A 19,312-nucleotide genomic window follows, 5' to 3' on the forward strand; every position below is an offset into this window, starting at 1 on the left:
CTGCACTTTTTGCTGTTTGATCTGTACCAGACTGAAAATACAAATCGTAAACAAGAGCATTATGAGATCTTTTGCAGTCTGGGTTAGCAGTTGGGAGCGTATCTTTGGAGCTGCTGTAGATATTACTTGTAATTCTTATGGTGATATATAGACTGTTTTTTCAAGATCTGCAGAGTCCTTTTCTCAGACACTTGTGCATGTGGAAAACTTTGACTATACTTGTTTTGCAGTGGATGTTTTCATAAATGGTCTGATGATCAGACTCTTCTCATACAAAGGAAGCAGTCCTTCACTTCCCTCATTAAATCAGGTCTAGATGGTCAGGTGTATATATCCGGTTCCTGGTTGTGAGCAAGAGGGTTGGTCAGTCTGACAAAAAAATCGTTCAGTCATTTTCTTCATGCTGAGCTCTGTTTTAGCCTTGAGAAAGCAACCCCATCTTTGCTTCTTGTGAGAGCTTATGGGAGGAGAAAAGCCAGTTAACCTAGCTATTAAAATATTTGTGGCTTGTATTTGGTTTGAATTCACCTAAGCTGAGCATCTGGCTCTATGAATTCAGTAGGTCCTTTCCAGCAAGATGGTCAGGCATGCCTGGTTCACATTAGTATTTAGTAACTCTGTCCAAGTTATTTCTGAAACTTTCACTTTGAAAACTAAATAAAGGAGGTTTAAAATTTTGCCTAATAAGGTGTGCTTTTACACATGTTGAGTCCTACATGTAGTCCACTAAGGAATTTAATTCCCTCTCTGAAAGGCAGATCAAATATTTTTTAATACTGGACTTATAATGAGGGAAGTTTTTGGTTCAGATTAATTGGAACTTGAGTTTGCTGAATTTGAAGTTGGTACCCATTTTTCCTGTAAAAAAGCAGTTCTGTCTGCCTTAACTCTGAAGGGTCCATATCGGATATTGGCACAGTATTTGTCTGTGGCTGTGTTGGAACTGAGCAAAGTGAAGTCTTTAGACCCAATAAAGTAGTTTTTCCCCCAGCCCCAAGATATAGAAAAATGTTTGGATTTACAAGCCTGTCTACAAGTAATCTAGGTCTGCCTGAAAACCATTTGGCTTTTGTGTGTGCTGCTTTTGTGTAAATGCATTTGTTTTTAAGGATGTAGGTAAGCGACTACCAAGATTTTTCTGAAAAACCTAAAAGATAAACTTCTCTAAGTGTGTTTTAAATTATTTGTTTTGGTTTAACTGGGCTTTTTCCTTTACGTGTCTTAATTGAGCAGTTTGTTGCCTGGACTCTAGAACTTTTTTTTTCTTTATAAATTGTATATATACACAATTTGTGAAGCGGGCATTTTACCCTTTTAAAATGCTAAACACTTGAGCCAGTTTCCAGGTGAATATTTTAAAGGAAATCAAAAGCTTTCCTTTCTTCATCATTGATAGATCAGCATGGAGTGTTTTCTATTGTCAAAAAACTTGGAATAAGATTTGTCATTATTAATACTCTTCCGTGTTAATCTACAGGTGCTGTGACAATGTAGTAAAAGTATGTTCACTTTAACGTCCATCTCATCTGGAATCATAAATATTTGTGAAGGTTTGCAAATTGGCAAGAGCATAAATGGGAAATCATGCAAATGCCTTTTAAATATAAGGTAATATAGCCAAAGCAACACTGTACAGAATGGCTAATCTGTAAGAGCTGGAGCTTACTCTGTGGTGTGGGAGTACATGATTGTCCCCTGAGTATTCCTTAATAGGGATTCTTTTACTTACTAGTACGATTCTGCAGCCTACGAACTCTTACCTATTCATCCAGTGGGATCCAGGGAGAGCTTTAAAAAGCCAGGGAGGGCTACCTGTGAAGGGATTGAATTTGCCATACCTCCTGCGTTTTCTGGAAGGCTTCCCTGTTTCTGTGTGCTGTGGTTTCACTGCTGTTAACAGATGCTTTGCAAACTAGGTGCCTGAGGCTGGTATTGCTAAAACACGCTCCTACTCTGGCATGCCTCATGCCCACATACAGACCTGGGCACGCTGGGTAGTTGAGGGTGTATTGGTGGGAAAGCGGTTGTCTTTAACTGTCAAGTTAGTGCAGTTGTGAATTTTGGCAGGCTACACTCACCCTCTCTGTCCCTTCTTTTCTTGGTGCGCATTAGCTCCCAACCTTTGGCAGCATGTTATACAAGACAGCAGGTGACAGAAGATCAGGAAATTATGCTATTGAATCAGCTAGCTGTTGTACTTGTGACCTTGCCAGAATGTACTGGAGTCAGTATTATAAAACCAAAACACATGCTGTTTGACAGTTTATTGCTTATCCTTATATGTGATCTTTTCTGCGCTTACTTTTTTATATACATCATTTTTAAGAATTGTGTCCAGATCACAAGGGGTTTGTTACTGTATTTGAGTATTTTTGCTGGCATTTGATGTGACTTGATATAAACAACATGAATGTGACTCAAGTGGTTAAACATTAAAACAGCTTCCCACATGTGTTGGTTTACTGCCAGGGAAAGGTGAATGTTCAGCATAAGTGCTGTATTTAAACACTAATCAGACATTTATTATTGTTGAATGAATGACCCGACAAGGATGCAGTTGAACTAAAATGTACAGGTTATATTTCATGGAAGTGAAAAACTTTATTAATATTTGAAGAATGGCTTTAATTAGTCTGATGGTTGGTAGGTGTGTTCATTTTCTCAATGTACATCCGGTATAGCGTTTTTCACCAACTTATAATTGGTAGCTTCCCATAGGAAATAATCATTATTGGTATTATAAAAGCACTTTGTATCTATCACATTTGGGAAATGAAAGTTTTGCAAAGGTCAGAATAAAGTGTGCCCCCAATTATGCTAATAACTCATACCATAAATGATCCACTGAAAGGTTTAATAGCTTGGTAGTCCTCTTTAGATTTTCTTAGAACAGGAAGAATTAATATTACATCTTGACACTTTACAGAAAGGTGAAAAAAGAAATCTTCCTTCTCTTTAGTTACTGAAATTTGTACCTGAATTCTCTTGGTGACTGGAGGATCCTGAAATGTTGGGCAGTTTTTTTGTTTTGGTGGGTTTTTCTTGTGTGTGTGGTGGTGGTGGTTTTTTTTAATAATGCTTTTAAAAAGCATTTTAAAAAGCATGTTGTTCCATTTCACAGTGAAGCCAGTAAGTCAGTACCTTTTTTTTTTTTTTTTTTTTTTAGGAGCCCAGGGTTGCGAAAGACACCATGTTTTGACACTTGGAAATGTATGTGTTTTATTTGGACTTTGATGGTATAGTCTAATAGACTTTGATCCTTTTGCTAAAAGACCTTAGTGATGGTCATTTAAAATAACAACCTGTTCAACAAAGTATTAAAAATTATTTTAAAAGCCCAGAAACTAGAATTCTGAAGCAGACTAAATTTTATTTGTGCTTTTTAATTGTCAAATAAAATTTCTCTTGTTTCCTTTGTGGGATTTTGCACATCTGCACCACGCTTCAAAGACTGGAGTAACTAAATCATCCAGAAGTTTCCCAAACATCAAAACAAATTTTCAGGATATAATTACTTCGAATTTATTTGTTACATAAGCGAGAAAATCCAGTATCATGTCCACCAGACAGATTTCCTTTGAACCAGAAGGTCTCTGTTGCTTGAAATAGATCTTTCTCTTAGTAATTTTTGGGTTTTAAACATTAGTAAAAGGTTAGATGGAATAATTTACTCCTGGGACTGATTATCCTAATATACCCACAGTTACTGTGCATCTACTGAGTTGTTAAAGAACCCATTAAGAGGACAGTCAGAAAGCTAACATTTGCTAATGTCTCCAAATTGAATTATAAATGTTTCTGGTAAGCAAAATGTTTGCTGTAGTGTGTCAGTTCCACTTAGATGTTTGTTTGTATCAGGTGTGTCTGTTTCGTAACATCCTTTGAAAAGATAGAAAAGGTAATGAAATAAATAGTTCAGATTTACTCACCTCCCTTTTTTTAAGAGTAGAAACAAACATTTTGTTCTACATGTTTTAGTCTAAAATATTCTCCTTTTTTCAGTGAAGTGATTTGTGTAAGTTTTACTTCAACAGAGGTACAGATGGTTTGTTAGTCTTTTTAGATGAACTGTAAATGAGGGATATTGACGTGTGGAAATTGAAATAGGTGGTGGTTAGAAATTTGCATACACTGATTTTATGAGCTGCATTAGGAAAGCTGCTGGCTTCTGCTTCACTGAAGGTATTGTTTAGCTTCATGCAGCCATTAGGCTTATAAGAAAGACTACTTTCATAAGTCTGTTACAAGAACATTCCTTTATAACAATTTTTCAAAAAGCAGTACTATCAAGGCCCTTCTTATGCAAACATTTCTGTTTTACTTGCATTCTGGTGCAATTGAACCACTTCTAAATAAAGAGCAGGATGGGAGCAAGCTAGTGGGCTTAAACTTGAGTCTTGATTATGTCTTGCTGTAAATACATTTCTGTTTTAGTATTTCTTAATTTTCTCATTGTCATGCTTAATACTAAGTGCAGAGACCCTTAGTCTCTGCTTGCTTTTTATGCGTAAGTTCTCTCCATAGGCAAATTACTCTTCAGCATAAACACCTTGGTTCTCTGAGGCGACGTTATGAACTCCAGTCAAGCCAGTCCTGTTTTTACTTAGAAGATTTCTATGCAAATACACATAATACTGTACAGAAGGAATAAAGGCAAATTTCTCAAACTTACCTGGTGAAATGCATACACATGTGATTCAGTAAAGGATTCTGTTTTCTGTAGCCTACCTACCAACTGGGTTGTACAGTCGAAAACAAATTTTCTAAAACAAATCCTAAGTTTTGAATATCAGGCACACAATGGAGGATAAAGTTAGGGTCCAAAAGTGGGTTTATTTAGCATATGTAATGAAATACGTGGCAGTATTTACAAAGGGAGAGATGTGGCACTCCTTACTCGGGTATTGTTTCATTGAAATTCCAGAATAGTGGGGATTTTATTTCTTAGCTATGTGAACAATTAAATTCTCTGAAATTTTCTGACTGTCCTAATTATTTTTTTTCATGTGAAGCTTGCTAATGCAGGTCTCATCGCTGCTCATTCTGCCAGTGAGTCAGGTATGTCTCTTGATGGTACTTGTGCTTTTAGACCAATGGGGACAAAGTGATCCAGTTTTTCCTTCCTTCCAGGTGCAATTATGGGTCTCAATATAATAAAAATAAAATAATTTAATATCTACAGAGGTTCATATGGCATATTTTCCATTTATTTTAAGTTTGGAAGCTAAAATATCTTAATTGATAATCCCATAAGGTTTATTTTTTCATGAGTTCTCTTTTCTCTCTGAGGTTCTGTATTTTCAGGCTATTGCCACTTCTGTAAATTTAGCTATCAGACTATTGTAATTTAAGGCTGAATCCTTCTCGGAGTTGAAAGGAAAAATCCAATGGTTTTACTGGAGTAGAATCAAATTTAAGGGAAAGAGCCTTGAATAGTCTTTATTTGTTCTAATCCCTGGACAGCTTTCCAGCCAGTACGCTTCATAGGAAATATAGCATTTTGCATCGGTTGAATCACCCCTGATGTGTAAATACAAAGAAGACTTGTTATTCATTGTTTTGCTATATAGCCTGCTAAAATCAGTGGGATCAGATATTCTAGTTGCATTAATGGGCTTTAAAAGAGAAATAGTATAGATTTTTGTTGTGGTGGTCTTGGTGGTATTTTTTAGGTTTTGTTTGGGGTTTTTTTGACCCTTCTCTCTCATCTTTCACTTCAGTTTATTTAATTTGGTTGGCAAAACTGTTGATATGATGAGGTATTTTCACAAAGTGTTGCAGCTCCTGTGGTAGATTGTGTAGCCTGCACAGTTTTTGACAGTGTCAGTGTTTTGGTGGTTGTTCTACAATACTTTGGTGCTAAAAGTATCTCATGGTGTACTGATGTGCTTTTACTCTCATCTTGTACTCCCCTATAAATCTGTCAGCTGATAGCTTCAGCGGAGACATCATGGATCTGAGGTGCAGGAATAGGTCCTTTGTGTTGACTAATTTTTGGATTCTTGTATCGCTTTTTTATGCCATTTTTCCACTGCTTAAGAAGTCTTCAAAAAACGTGCCCTTCTATCTGTCAGAGAGCAGTTAGCACAGTCACGTTAGGATCTCTGCTGATACCGTGAAGTATTTTTGCATTTCTGGTATTTCTTGTTGCAGGAACCATCCTGTTTTAAGTATTCTTGCTTTCAGCTTTTCCATTTGCATCCCAGTTGCATTAAGGTATAAAGGAAGCTAGGAAAACAGCATCAGAAGAGTATTCTGATGCAATGATGTGTCAGTCACAGTGATGATTCTTATTTTTTTTAGGCAGGCAAGAGCTGGTGTTCTCACTGTAATTGTACTGAGCAATTTAAAAAAGTGCAGAGTTTTTATTTTTTGATCAGCAACCTGTTATTAAAAGAAAAAATACAGTACAATAGAACACTGTTTCTGGCAAAAAAAAAAGGGTCAGCTGTTTGGGTGAATTTAAAATGCCAAATTTGTATTTCCATCTCTTAGAAGATATGAAGAAATATACTTTGGATCTTACTCTGAATTTAGTATGGCTGCAGCTGATCTTGCTGTTCTTTTCTCCACATGGTTTGTATGGCAAGAAATATTTGTAGTCAGCTTTTGTTTATCAGAACCCTGGATCTGCTCTGTAACAGGTTTGAAGCTTGTGGAGAATGAGATTTTGTTGCTTTCCATGCATGTGAAGGATAAAGTTAAGTTCCTTTCCTCTGAGTTCTGTAATGAGCTTGAATACAAAAGCCAAGCAAGTTAGAAGTGTCTGCATGCTGTTGAACTAAGCAAATGATGTGGCCACTTACCCCCCCCCCCCCGCCCCTATTTAGCTGTTTCTGAGATCATATCCAGTGCGAAGAAGTGAATACCATATTTATTTGCTACTGTAGCAACAGATGAAAATCCTGATCTTCTTAAGATGAACAGAAATATTGCTCTCCTAGTTTGGGGTGCCAGGATTTCACCAGCTGTGCCTTTCTTAGACATACTGGCTGCAGAAATTAAAACTAATTAAAAGCAAAATCTAGGTTATCATTCGGCTAGTGCTGCTGGAACTAGTTCTTGGGGAACTAGTTCTTGGCCTTGTCATGGATAATGTGTTTTTCATCACAAATGGATTCTTTTGTCTTTTTTTTTTACTGACCATGTGGAATCTACTGGTGCTACACAAATGGTTCTTTCTCAGTACATTGCTTTCCTATAGCGTATTTGAAGTGTATGAATTTGCATTCTGTCTGCAGAATTAGGGGAAATGTTAAGAACAGCTTCCAGGGCTTCAGTGAATTAAAGTATTGTAGCGGAACTGCGGAATGATGGAGTAGAGGAGCATGTAGCATTGGTTGGAGTTGATGGAGCAGATACGTTGGACCGCAGTAGTCACTGGTTGGAGCTAAATTAAAGGACAGCAAAACACAAAATTTCTTCTGAAGTACAAAGCATCATGTTTGATTCTGGTTTTGTTTCTGAAGAAATAAAAAACTGTCCCACACCCAGAAAAATAACAATGAAACAGGGTCTGTTTGCCTGTGCCAGCTAAATGGTGTGTAAGGGAAACCCGATACAAAGATCTGCAACATCCAAACCCCCTCACTTTCTAACCTCACCGAAGTGGGAAGCTAGGTGCAGCTGGGTAAGGAGTCCGATATAATAAAACTCATTAACAGCAGACTGTTATTAAGTAAGGTATTCTTTATTGCAGTGCTGTGGTAGCACTGGGGATAGCTCCACCATAAAAGCTCCCAGAATCTGGCAAATTTTTGGAAAGTATATACCATAAAGTTATACGTATTCACAAGACTTCCAAGAACTCATTTACATGTACATGAGATTTACTGGAACTCAACATATGCAATTGTCTGGTCCACATGCACAGTCATTTTTCCTGGTGGCCTTTGGGTGGTTGTCAGGTTCTTCAGATGAAGGGTTGTAGTCTTCCTCACTATGCCTACTGATTGACCTTTACTTTTGAGCAACCTCAGTTCTGAGATCAATAGACCATATCCGTGGAGGTTATTGTTGCCATTCTCTAGTAACTTTCTTATCCCTGTGGTCCTGTGTATCCCTTCTCAAGATTGAGTTGTTTACCATGAATTTATGGGAGTGCCTCCATAGTTTACACTCATCCCTTATTTTACAAGTATCCAGAACCTCTTCTGTTCAACTAAGTATCTAAGGTACTTGCAACATCTTCCTTGTGTTCATGGTTTTCACTCTTTGAAACCCATGGATCTCATGACGCTTGTTTTATTTTTGTGCTAATATTAAACACACAAATGGTTTTAACATACAGTGTCAACAGTGGCATATACCATCTTGTATCACTGATTTAATTATTTTTCTTTCTTTATTCTAGTGATAAATCTCTTAAGAACAACTTAAACCAGAACACATCAAACCTAAAATTGAGAACTTCGTAATTTCTGAGTAGTCTGAAGTCCAGTTTCAGTCCCCCAGGTGAAACCATATATATCTGATTATGACGAGTAAGGGCTAAAAATGAAACTCAAGCATCCTCATTGACAGGAGGAATAAATGCTTGTCTGCAAAGACAGTCTTTATTTATATCATATGAAGAAGGCTGTTAGATGAGGAAAACACTATATATGTATACACTGTATATTAGTTCTCTTTTGTGCACAGCTTCTGCAGGCTTTTGGAGGCAATAATTGAGAACTTTGGAAACAAGAAGGCATAGTCCTGAATACCTGAAAGCAAAAGTATGTGGGAATTGTAAATAAAGATATCTGAGAAGAGCAACAGTGGTGCCCTGTTGGACAAGAGGACTTCTTTCAGAAAAGCAGTGTTAAAGACTATTACGCAGGGAAAGTAAGACCAGTGGTGTTTGTAACTTGCTGAGTGAAAAGGTTAGGGCAAGTGTGAGACAGGTGGTGAAGGTAGAAAGGTAGAAGAGGGCTGTGTGTGATACATGAATCTTTTACTTCACTGGAAGTGAAGGCCAGGTGATTTAGCAGGAGCAGGAATTGTCTTAAAAATGTGAATGTCTGTTCTTCATTCCCCAGGTGTGTTCTGTGCTGCACTCTGTGCTTGTGACCAGTGATCTCCTTTTCTCAAGTCTACAGGATCACAGATGTGCACCGTGTGCTTTTGTGTGTGCATAAGGGCCCTGGGGATTATTGTGATGCTCTTACTATCTCGTTTGCCCTTCCTTTCTCTTTGCTGACAGATGCAAATGCCAGGTGGAGAATGTCAGCTGTTTCTTCTTTCCTCAGTTTCATCTTCTTTTACAGCAGCAGCAAAGAATAAGATGTGCTTTTTTCACGGAGTCTCCTCAGATCCTGTGGGGCTGAAGGGTAGTTAGTAATCAGAGAAAAAGCTGAAAAGTTATTCCAAATAATCCTTGGCTAATATGCAAGAAAGAGTAGTGCGCGATTAGCTAACAGAAGGAGCTGTGGACAGTCAATTGTTAGCATAAAGGGAGCTTGAATAAGCAACTGTTACCTAGTGTTTCAGTAGTTTCAAGGTATGTATTCTAAAAAGCTTAATCTGGCATCAATTAAAAAAACCCCTCATAATGCAGGTGAAGACAAAAGCCTCTTGGACGCTGGCTGTAAGGCTGCTTGTACAAATCTAGTTTAGACAGAAAAGCAAATTTGTCTGACGTTATAAAAATCAACTTTGTGTCCTGTAAGCTATTTCCTACTTAGTGTATATGGAAAATTCTCGATCGCTGGAAGGTAAGGTCAACATAAACACAGCTCAGTCCCTAATAATTTAATATTGATATCGTGTTTAATTCTGTACTAAACAATAATCAGGGACAATCCTTTTTTGTTTACATAGAGATTTATAAATAATTATATTACCCTTCATTCTTCTAGGTTTTATTAGAAAAGACATTGAAGACAAATGGAACAGTGACAAAACTAATACTAGGTCTTTTGTGGAATGCAACTTCTCTTACTTTGCCAGACTAAAACATTTTTACATCCTTGTGCTTTTAGGTTGACTCCTCTTGGAAAAGTTGAAAAAGGGTGATACAAAAATTTGATTGGATTTTTTCAGCTGTGCTGATTCAGAACTGCTTGTTATTTTCTGTGAGCTCCATGTATAGTTTTTATTCTATTTTTATTTTTTAATCTTTTCATTAAAAAATAATTTAACTGCTGCTTCTGCTTTCTTTCAGTCATGAAACATCTCTAGAGATGTTATGTCCAGCTTGTATATTTACTTTCTTGGTGGCTCTCTGAATGTGTGTATGTGCTTACCTGCAACTGCAGTTCTAATGTCAATCGAGAATACAGACTTTGGGACTCGTGTAAATTACTAGGCAAAATGCTGGAGCCTCAGGAGCTAAAAACGGGGCACTCTTGTGCAAGTTACTTTAACCTACAGTGTTTGGCGTATTTCCTAGTATGCATAATGCTCACATTGCTGCGTATGTTTCATACACAAGTGTTTGAAGTAATTTTTAAGACAAAGTATTTCTAAGTTCAGGATACCAACTCTATCTTCAAATCCCCTATGGTGCTTCTGGCACAATAGGGACATGTAGCTGTGTATGAATAATTGAATGTCAGCAATTAGAATCATTATTAAAATAGGAAACTACTGTATTTTCTGCTCGTTGTCTTTGTTCTGTCTGTTCCTCCTGTAAGTGATATGCTTGGCTGACAACTTAAAGCTAACTACTTCTTGCTTCCCTTTGGTCTTACCTTTTGTCTCACATGGTAGTTGCATTCCAGAAATGATAATTACCATAGGTAGAAGTATAGTCTGCAGCAAAACCACCACACCCTCTGGCCTTGCAGAATTAGGAATGGCAAAATACTGTTATTCATTGGGTGCAGTGGAGAAATGCTCCACAGGGTGATTGTTCTTCCCCAGCATGCACAGCTGTTGTAGTAGGTGCTGCTGTTGTGCAGCACTGGGAAGGGGCTGGGGTTGCTGCATGGGCTCTGGGTGGGAGATTCAGTCTTTGAGCTGAGAGTGGCAAGGAACTGGGCACCAGATTTGGTGCAGTGCCTTGGTGCTGTGGGAAGGCATAGAGGAACCGTTCTGCCAGGGAAGTTCTTGGGCAGTTCTGAGCAGTGACAGGGATTAAAGCAATACTGCTGTTCTGGATTTCTGCTGCTGTCTCTCCATGGGAGAGGGAGAAGACAGTGGAAGGGCACAAGCCTGCCTGTTTGAGACTGGGTGTTCAGTGGTCCTGCTGTATTCCCCCAACAGCTGCCCAACGGCTTCCCTAAATTTGGATGGATTTTGCCCATAGTGAAAAGGCATAAGCACTGATAACATCCATCCCCAATCCCTGCAGCTGTTTCGAAAACCTTGCAATGGGCAGCTCAGTCTCTAGTGCAGTATGGTTCTGGATTTCCTTCCCCTCCTCCTCTAATGAAGGAGGGATTCACCTTTTCAAATATAGAGCAGTAACCTTCTTCTCCCTCCTCACGCTTCTCTCAATTACCCGGTGTGCACTATATCTAGGAATCTAATTTTAAATTAACTTGTCACCCTACATCCCATCTGTAGGGGTTTACAATTTCAAACCAATTGCCTTTGAGGTGACTTTATATACTGTTCCATTAACATATACATATCAATTCTAGGGCACTTACAGACTACAGAATAAAATCCCCTCTTGAGCAAGACATCTGCAGGGAAAAGCAGTAGTTTGCATTTGATTTGCTGTAGATTGAGAGCTGTGATATGTCAGAACCTAACATTGAGTGGGGCTGTTGAATGACTTAAATAATTGTATTAATACGAGATATTTTAGGGCAGTTTTAGTCTGGATAGCCAAGTGTCAGATGGGCTTTTTCTCATCTTGGTGGTGTTCTGTTATCCAAGGATGTTTTAGTACATTGTAGGAGAGAGTGAAACTGTACTTGCCTGAATTTGTGAATATTTGCAGGACCACTCAAGGTATTGACTTCCCCACAAAAGCATTTTTTACAATAATTTTATTGAAGAAATATGTAAATAAAATGGTGGGAGCTTAGATTGTATTTGAGACTGATAAATTTATTTTATAATTATTTTATAAAAATAGATATTGCTGTTTGTCATACTTACTAGTGACATGCAGAGTGACAGTCTTCTGTGATGCTGCTGTGCTTACACTGTCATGCACGGGAAGGGCACTATTCACACTTTGGACCGCAAGCTGACTGCTGGTCTGAGGCTGCAGTCACTTGGGGCAAGAAGCAGCTTTCTATGGCTGGAAGAGCAATATTTAGTTTTATGGTGTAATGCATAGTTTGTACTTCATTCTTTATCCTGAGGTAAACAGCATTAGTATTGTGGTACAGAAAAGTCACTTTGCTCTGGAAAAGAGTTCTTTCCCTTTCATATCTCTACAGTTGTATTCCTGCCAGCAAAGATGAAATTACTTGGATTTCCATAGGTTGTGATATAGCTGATAGTTTCTTTTAATGCCAAAGAGAACCTCCCTTGCACTTCTGTGACAGAAGAACTGAGACGTGAATAACTTGAATGCTGAAAATCAGTAGATCTCTGATGCATTTAACTTCCAGGCTCCCTTTTGAAGAAAAGGCAAGTTAGTGCTAAAGGGTCACTTGGAAACGGCAACCTGGGAGTCAGGAGCAGCAACAAAGGCAAAGAGAAGGTGCGTATGAGGGAAGGCAGGGAAGAAATGAAAGAGTTTGGTAGAGCTGTAGTGCAGAGACAAGGATGGCAACTGTGTGAAATACCTGGATTAGTGAGGGAGTAAATTTTTAAAACAATCATAAGTGCAAGGGCAAGATTTAATAGTTCCATTAATAAAACACACCCTTCCTCCCCAGAACTGACTATTATAAAAGCACTTGCACAGATGCTCATCAAATATTGCACTGAACGTCTGAAAATTCGGCAGACTGTATGTCTCTAATTAGTTTGTGTATCCTGGTTGTATGTTGTATATATAGTACATCTTGTGATGCATAAGAAAAATAAAATTATCTATTGAAATTTTAGATGGTCAGTTGACAGCAATTTAATTGCTGAACCAATTTAATTGACAGAACCAAAATGCAAGCTGTATATTTGGGTAGCAAGAAGACTGGGGATCATGTACCCTGAAATAGCAATAAGGAGCTGTGTGCCTTGGACTGCAGATAAGCCACTAATTTGAACATAATTTTCAGGAATTTATTATGCAGGCCTTATTGTCAAAGACAGATATGCACAAATGCTGTATCTCTGGTTCAAAGGGAGACAAAAGTACAGTGCAATGGTACATTATTGTCTCTAAAGAGAGTAAAATATTCTCTCCAAAGAGAGAATGTGCCTCTAATGGACGACTCATAGGTTGACAGGCATTCAACCCAACCATGCAATATACCCAGAGGCAAACTTGCAGAATGAAGTCAGGGAGGCTGTTTAGTTCAGTGACAGTGGAATACTTCTCACAGCTGTGCCTTAATAGCTCCCATGTAGACCTGGCGTTATTTTGTGAAGGGGTAAAAAGACAATCAGGTGGTAATGAAAAGGAACATAATACTGGCTGTGGAAATAAAACTGAATCATTTTATGACTCAATTTGAAAAAAGGGAAAGAGAAAAAAAATATTAAGAGGTAAATGCAAGTATTTTTTCAGTGAATTGCTAACTCTTCTTACAATGTGTCACAGCTCTGCATAGTTGCCTATACAAGGGCAGATGGGTGGAGATGCGTTAAAAGTTTGGACCACAGTTCAGCTCTCCTTGTCGCTTCCTACATGACTAGTGTTCTGCAGGCACTAAGGCTTTTTCTGAATATCCTTTTTCAGGCTATTTCTTTGCTTAGGCCTTAAGGAAAGTAAAATCTCTAACGATACAAATGTGCTTCAGATTAATACTGTGTGCATAGTAAAGGCTAGTTGGTGAGATAGAAGTCTTACATTGTTGATGTTTACTTATTTTTAAGTAAATGCATCTATTTGACTGACATTGACTTCTGTGCTATGTGTGTACAATCAAAAATGCCAACTCTTACATGACACAGGTGTCTGTAGTACTTGAACCAAAAAAGACTCCATATGTTGATGCAATTTTTTCAATCTTAATGTCACTCTCTCATAAAAACTCTTTAACATCAAAGCCCATGCTATACATAGGAAAAAAAGAAAGGGTCAAATAAATAAATAATCTTGGTTAGATAACCTGCCCCACCCCCCTACGTAAGACACATAGTGTGTTTTCCTGCTGTACTACAAATGCTTACTTCTACGAGGGAGAACTAAAAATACTTATCTGTAAGTAGTGTCTATCCATATGGATATATAAAATACATGTAACTATAAATAACACTTCATTCAAAATATTTCTAAAATAGAAATATAAACCACCTCTATACTATGTGCAAAGAGATATTTAAAATATATATTATTGATGGAGGGTGTGTTATATATAGTTACATTCATGCGTATGTAGAGGTACCCTTCTAGAATACAAGAAAACGCAATCCGGAGAGGGTGTGGTGTGTGTGTGTGTCTCACAACAACAAAAAAACCACACACACACCCCCCCAAAAAAACCCAACAAAAACCAAAAACCCCACAACAAAAAACCCACACACCCAAAACTGAAAAAAAAACCAAACCAAAAAACAAGCAAACAAAGAAACCCCACCAAACAGAAAATAAGTGGTGGTTCTATTTTAGAACAAAACTAGTTTGAGGAGAATTTCATGAAAATAATTCCAACGTTTATTTTTGGTAGTTTCAAGATGAGGTTCTCCATAGATGCTCAAGGGCTGAGATGAGATCTCAGCTGTGGTTTCTTCTGAATCCTGCCCCTCTGGGACTTGAAAGATCTGCCTGTCCTAGCCTGAATGGGGGCTACTGGAAGCGCTCTGTGGGTGCTGGAGGACACTGAGAAGGTTTGCTTCCATGGAAAGTTGTAAGGCACATGAAAACTGTGCATAAAGGAAGACTTGCTGACATTGACTTATTTCTATGTAACACTTGGATTTTTCAGGAATTGTCACACGTCACTGGAAAAGTGGCATGGTCAGAACGTTGTGTGGTTTCCATTTGGAGTCTCACTGGCTCGTTGGGCTAAATGAGATGTGACCTGGTGAGGGTTTTCCTCAGGTCTGGAACACTGTAAAACCAAGCCAGTAATGTTTCAGACCAAACTGTTGAAACATTTTATTTATCCTCAGGAATATTAGTCCAGTTGTAAGTCACTTTCCAACTGGTAAATTTCAGCTTTCCCCTTGGCGTTTATCAGGTGACCAAAAAATAAATAGTGGTATTTTTTGAATTCTTTCCCCAGTTTGTTTACTTTGTGTGCTAGACAGTGCTGTGTTAATTACAGTTCCACTTTTTCTCTTGAATAGTCAGGTGTGTTCCCATTTCACTTGTGCTGGAGATCCATTGAAAGGTTACTCAATGCTAGGATAGAGATGTTTAAAAAAAATAGGAAAATAGTAAAATGAAGGAAATTGGAGGGAAACTAGGGAGAGCACAACAGAATGAAGTTTCTTGGGTTTGTTTTGTTAACATACCTGCTTTCAGATTGGTAATGTTCTTGTTTCTGATGTTTTGCCCATGTCACTCACAGCTTCATTAAAGCAGTAATGAAAACTTTTATGCTGTGTGTAAATGTAAGACAACTACTCCTTACTGGAATAGCAGTTTGATTGTAAGTTGAAGACTTAATGGGGGGTGTGTGTGTGTGTGAGGTTAATTAAATCGGCTACTAGAAACACAATGTACTGCAATCTTAGTGTGGTGCCTTTTTTGTGTCCTATTTTAAGAGCTTGCAGCTTTTATTTCTTCCTGTTCTTTTCCTCCCTATTCTGTTGGGGTATGAAAATGGGAAAGCAGTTGAAGTGAACTAGGTTTGTCTGTGGATACGTTTTTGGTAGCTAATTGAAACCAAAAGCCCAGAATGGAGGTGTGTTGGCTGGCGGAAATGCAAGAATGTTCACTTACAAGGGTGGGTTTCCCTGATGCTGGAGGATTGCTTGAGTAGGTGTCTGAAATGGCTTAGTGCAAGGAGTGGGTAATGCTGCATTTTCTGCGTGGCTCAAACACGTTCCACCTCTTGGTCTCAACCTAAAATTTCAGACTTCTGCCTGTGTTACAGGTAGGTGATATGATCTGTCTTAGCTTAAGGCAAAGTCAGATACACTTACATGTGCCCTAAGTACTGATTTCATTTTTCTCTTTTGTAAGCATAGCTTAAGGCTGTGTACAGAAGAGAAAGCAGGTATGGAAGGGAGGGACGTATTCCAGCACAGGAAGATGTTTTGAGGTATTAGCAGCTACAAAATGGCTTGGTCCTGGTGCTACCATACTGACATCTGTAAGGAATAGCTTATTTTGATTTTTCATTGTTCAAGTGAGATATAGTTCAGGCTTTGGAGGATTATTGTATTTTTCTTTTTGGTGACCTGCAACATATTTTGCTATAAAACTAAAGATTAATCTTGTTTTATTATGTTTTTTATTTCCATATTAGTAGCTTAAGTTTTGGAAGGTGGGACAGCATGGAACTTTGCCAGTGTTAATGAGATAGTGTTCTGTTTTAGTTTGGAAACTTAGCAATCGATGGAAAAAAATTGTTTTGTAAGTATGAATAATGGCAGTTCTGCATTATTTAGATACTGTTTCATACTCTGCAGCTCAAGTGAGTTCTCAAATAATAAAAATATCAGTAGATTTGTGGAGGAAAAATGCTACTTGTAAAAGCATGAAATTGTATGAAAAATGAAAACATAAGTCTCTGAAACATGCTTAATATGTGTTAGACAACCAGATCAAATTTAGCATTATATTTATTTGTTTGCTTGAATTATAATTCTAGATTTGCGTAAGATTCCTTTGTACTAAGTTTTCTCTTAGATGTATCAGCTCTTTTCACCCTTCTGGAGTAAAAAATACTACCTTTCTGATGGCATGCTAAGTGATTATCCTTTTGGTCTGTTAAATGTGTTTAACATGTACATTGCTATCTCTATCAATTTAGGGTTTGAAAGAGAACAGATATCAAAGTTTGACAGGTATATGTAGCTGTATAGTTTTGCTTCTAAACTCTGAATGTATTGCAGTGCAAATGCTTTATGAATATTCATTAGGGCATTGTTCAAGCTTGCCCAGCCATATTCCTACATGTTTATTTGTAGACTGTAGGGTAAGAATACAGAAAGATCTTTCTCAGTACATCTCTGTTATTAGTGGTGTTACCTCTACTCAAGTTGATGAAATTTTAGTGTTCAGCTTTTCTGAGAGCAGGGTTGTTCGTCCTAGATGTGTTCACAGTAGGTTGTGTTTTTTTAATGTAATAAATAATTAACCTCACTAACAGCAAAACCCAAGGTATTTTATTTTATACAGCAGTTTTAGAATAGGCCTTTAAATGCGTTTTATGCAATTGATGATTTTACAGGGAGAGAATTTGATTTGGTGACTGTTATAACATGTTATTTGTGGGACTGTTTTCATTAATGGCAGTGTGAATAACTCCTTTCCTGAATTTATTTCTGCTTGCTTTTGCTGAATCAGAATCTCAATGTGTGGAAAATTGTAGTCAGTCTCATTTTTGTGGCTTCCATAGGCTTTAAGGAGCCCGTGCTTATGAAAACAGACATAAGTCTTCTGTTAGTCAACGAAGAGCATTTGGGAGAAGGAGTAACGTGTAGCAATTCAACTCACAGTTAAAAGAACAGATGAGAAAGAAGTAGAATAGCTTTTAAAAGGTACGTGTTAAGAGCTTTAGGAAAGGACTACTGCAGAGGATGTGTTGCAGATACCTTTCATTTTCTTTTGCAGGTGTGATTCAGGTCCTATCCCACTTTGTCCTTTTATTGTAGGCTTGACTTCCCTGCCCTTGTCCATAGGACAGGCTATTCGTTTGTCATCTTTGGAATGCCCTTGGTGATAGGAACATAACTCAGGGATAGCGTTTGCGCATCTGAGCTCCCTGGGACATGAGCATCTGAAGATTGTCAGCCTTCCCCTGCCTTTACTCCGCTGGCTGAGTGTATTTTGCTGCTGTTCTTTAATGTAAAATGTGGTATGTGGTGGATTGTGTTTTTTACCTCTCCATCTTCCTGGAGTGAAGAGATGGTTTGGGGTTGTTTTTTTTGTTGTTTGTTGCTTTTTTTTTTAAACCTAGGTGATTTTTACAATTTAAATCCCACCTTTATATTTTAAAAATTAGCTTAGTTTAAGATGGAAATGTAATGATAATCTGATAACATAGTTTATATCCGTAAGAAATACAAAAGAAAAATGTTGCTGAAACTGAATGCAGTCAGCTTTCTCTGTAATGGCAGTAATGACTGAAGAACTGGCACAATCTTTGCTGAGAAGCTCATGCAACTTCCGACAATAGGCTTTTCCAGAGGCAGAGTGTGTTTTCTGTGGTTTGGGTCATTCAGCTATTTCATTCCAGTGATTAGTGCAGTTTGGTCACTGTTGAGGAAGTTGAGAACTGAGAAAAATATCTTGTTTCACCTTTGTTTTCCTGTGTACAAAAGTGAGGTATTAGGAGAGCAAGCTACACAACTGAATTTTTAGACAACATAGTAAACAAAGCAATCTTGTTCTGTACCTTCACTTAGAATAGTACTTTTAAAAAAAATAAATAAATCAGATAAATCTAAAGTATAGACTAGAATCTCTGCTGCAAATCAGAAGATGTGCTTAAATCATTACTTTCTGCTACCTTCCCCAAAATAGTGAGGAAAAAACAGATACTGTATTTGTCATCCTATTCTGAACTTAGAGTATTTTATTTATTTTTTTTTTAAGAAAGGTGCTCTTATGGCATGGCTGACTACCAACACAATTATGAAGTTCAGCCTTTGCCAGGTTTTGCTTATGTGCTCTTATATATGGGATGTATTTGCGTTTGCTTGTGAGGAGGAAGCTCTGTGCAATGCCCAGGCAAATTTGCTTTTAGTTAATCACACTGTCCTTGGTGTCAGGACAGCAGCTGTGAAGACAGTATCAGAAGGCATTTTTGAAATACTTTGAGAATCTCAGTACTGTGAAAAGGAAGGTTACTTCAGCTGTTTTGTGCATGTTTAATGGCAGGAATACTTGAGGAAATACTGTGTGACCAGGAAGTAGCATTATGAGAACAGTGTATTGTTCTCTTATTTATTTCTAATACAGTTGCAAGTCCATGGGTGCTCACACTGGTCTGATGTCATACTAAAGTAGCTCACTTCTTAAACCTAAACTGCTTAACAGCTTTTTTAGGGTCAAATCACATACCCATACCTTGATGTAATGCAAAATTACAGCCTTCTTGATTTAAATGAATAATAATAATAAATATGTGCATAGTAAACAATATGTTCTTTAATATCTGTACTCTTCCCCCCCTTAAAAAAATGTTAGCGTACAGCTTCAGAT

The 19,312-nt window shown here is 37.7% G+C and overlaps 1 protein-coding gene across 5 annotated transcripts in view; it reads left to right on the plus strand.

The window, feature by feature from the left end:
- Positions 1-19,312, plus strand: part of PLCB4 (phospholipase C beta 4) — a 208,706-nt gene that overhangs the window by 28,431 nt on the left and 160,963 nt on the right. The window contains exon 1 of one of the 5 annotated variants that reach the window (XM_037405511.1): positions 5,041-5,058. The exons of the other annotated variants lie outside the window; for them this stretch is intronic. The gene's annotated coding sequence lies outside the window, so the exon portion shown is untranslated. Of the gene's footprint in view, positions 1-5,040; positions 5,059-19,312 lie in introns of those variants that run through there. 5 annotated transcript variants of the gene reach the window in all.

Source organism: Falco rusticolus, chromosome 12, assembly GCF_015220075.1.
Source record: "Falco rusticolus isolate bFalRus1 chromosome 12, bFalRus1.pri, whole genome shotgun sequence".
Lineage (NCBI taxonomy): Eukaryota > Metazoa > Chordata > Aves > Falconiformes > Falconidae > Falco > Falco rusticolus.